We start from the raw sequence: 2,542 nt of genomic DNA on the forward strand, positions 1-2,542 counted from the left end.
CTCCCAGAGACCTGGTCCCTTTCGGGAGGGTAACAAGGGAAAGTGTTCAGTGCAGATCAGTGAGTAAGCACAAGCCCGCCCGTGCTTACCTTGCTCCCGGAGACCCGATCCCTCTCGGGAGGGTAACAAGGGAAAGTGTACACGTACACACACACACACACACACACACACACACACATTTCAACCATAGTGTCCTCTTATCCCAAACAGGAATAATAATAAATAAAATTATCTAACTCTCATAATTATCTAACTCTCATTATTGTGATGGCCGTGGGTGATGTAAACAGTTAACGTGCTAACCAAAAGGATGATGGCTCAGGTCCCCCCAGAAGTACCTCAGAAGAAAGGCCTGGTGATGACTTCCAAATAATCAGCCACTGAAAACTCCATGGAGCAGAGTTCTGCTCTGACACACATGGGGTCACCATGAGTTGGAAACAAGTCAATGGCAACTGGTTTGGTTTTGGTCATCATGATTGTTGAGAAGATTAAGTGAGTTAAAATGTATCAAAAACGCACAGCAAAGCATTAGCCAGAGTTGAGGGCTGGATAAATGTCAGTCTCATCTTTCTCTAAGCATGGAACCCCAGAATAGAGGTGGAATCCCCACACACACAGGAAGTGCACATTTCAGACATGACCATTAAGTACAGATTAGTCAGTGTGGGAGTCGGGCATATTTTATATATATACATTTGCTGTTGAGTCCATTTCAACTCCTGGCAACCCCTCGGGTGTCAGAGTACAACTATGCTCCACGGGGTGTCTAATGGCTGATTTTTCGGAAGTATGTAGATTGCCAGATCTCTTTTCTGGACACCTCAAACCTGGAACCTTTCAGTTAGCAACCAAGTGTGTTAACCATTTGTACCACCAAGGTTGCCCTTAAGAAGCTCCCTGGCCCTATCACTTCTGTTTGGTTCAAACAATGGGAATCAAAGTAAGAGACTGAAGGATGGGAGGAGAGTGAGGTCGAGGTATTTATTCACTCAGCTCCCTTCCAAGCAGCAAGCTAACAGTATCTGGATTCTCTACTGAAGGCCACAGCTCCTGTCATAAGCCCCCTTCTGCAGCTACAGGTCTTGGAGGGGAACCACTCCCTCCCCTGACCCCATGTGCTTCTAGCCAAGTCTCCTTTCCTCTACTTTTCCTTACTCCTCCCTCCAGCCTCCCCTTCCTCTCCAGTTCCTTCCTTATTCCTCCCTTCCTCTTTCTCTTGTTTCCTTCCTCCCTCCCTTCCTCTTTTCTTCCTCTCTCACTCCCTTCCTCTTAAATTCCTTACCTATAAAATAAGAGAAGGATTTTTGAAAAACTCAGATTTAAAACAACACCCCTTAATTAAACATCTACCATGTGCAAGCAACTCTACGGCAGGCTGTGGGAGACACAAGGTTGCCTGAGATCCTGTGCCACTTCAGGTGGACAAACAGACTCGCAGCCCTGCAATGGAACCCAAACAGGTGGTAGTAAGCAGAGAGCAGAACAAAGCACCATGGGAGCGCACAGCACAGGGAGCAATTAATGGGGACATGGGAAATGGAAAACATGTCCTGAAGGAGCTCAGTCCTGAGTTCTGAGTTTTCTGTGAAACAGTTGGGACCGTTAATTGCCTATTCACACCAAGTACCTCATTTCATACAGCAACCTGTCACTGTACAGCAGGTTGAGCCTGACATCCAGTTCTGCCCCCGGCAAAACACTCTTCAGAGTATAAATGACATTCTCTTATGATTCTGTCCAAATAAAATATAATGCAGGAAAAGGAAAGATAAATAGCTATGCTCCACACTCCAGGTTTCTGACTGAAATGGTAGCAGAGTTGATTCGCTGAGGAAGTTTCTAGAAGGACTCCCCACACAGCCCCTGGGGCAGTATTACCCCTAAGTGGTCCTTCATGTCTCCGACACACCTCTGACCTTGTAATCCTCTGCTTACAACCTTTCAAGATTTTCCATTGCCCTCAGAACAAAGATTAAACTCAAGCCCCTTAGTCTGGTCCATGAGTACTTCATTACCTGACCCCACCCGCCTCTCCTAACTCAGGACTCCAGATCCCCTCCTCTATATTCTGTGTCACATCAATTGCAAATTCCTGAACAAATCCCATTACTTCAAGTCTTGGTATATGCTTTCTTCCCTGCTTGCCACATCCTTCCCTCAACTCTTAGACCTTCTGATTAAAAATTAACTTTAAATACCACTGCCCCCAGAAGCCCCCCAATTTCTTCATGAGCCACCTGCCGCTCTGTGGTGTGTCTGTCTCACAGACATTTTTGCACTATGTTCAGCAATCACCTCACTAGACTAGCAACACCTGAAGGCAAGTACTATGTCCTCTTTGTAACCTAAGCACCACACATGATACCTGGCACACAACAGATGCCCCATATTAATGTGGAATGAAAGAAAGAACAGCTGAGTGAACGCTAAGAAGAGCTACTCAGAAATCAAGCCAGAGACATTCATTCATTGGACAACACAGTCATGTAAACCCCAGGGTTGGGGCAAGTATCTGGGGCCCTGTGCAAGCCAATGGATA

Source organism: Orycteropus afer, unplaced genomic scaffold (assembly GCF_000298275.1).
Source record: "Orycteropus afer afer isolate SDZICR_OR568_19922 unplaced genomic scaffold, OryAfe1.0 scaffold00085, whole genome shotgun sequence".
Lineage (NCBI taxonomy): Eukaryota > Metazoa > Chordata > Mammalia > Tubulidentata > Orycteropodidae > Orycteropus > Orycteropus afer.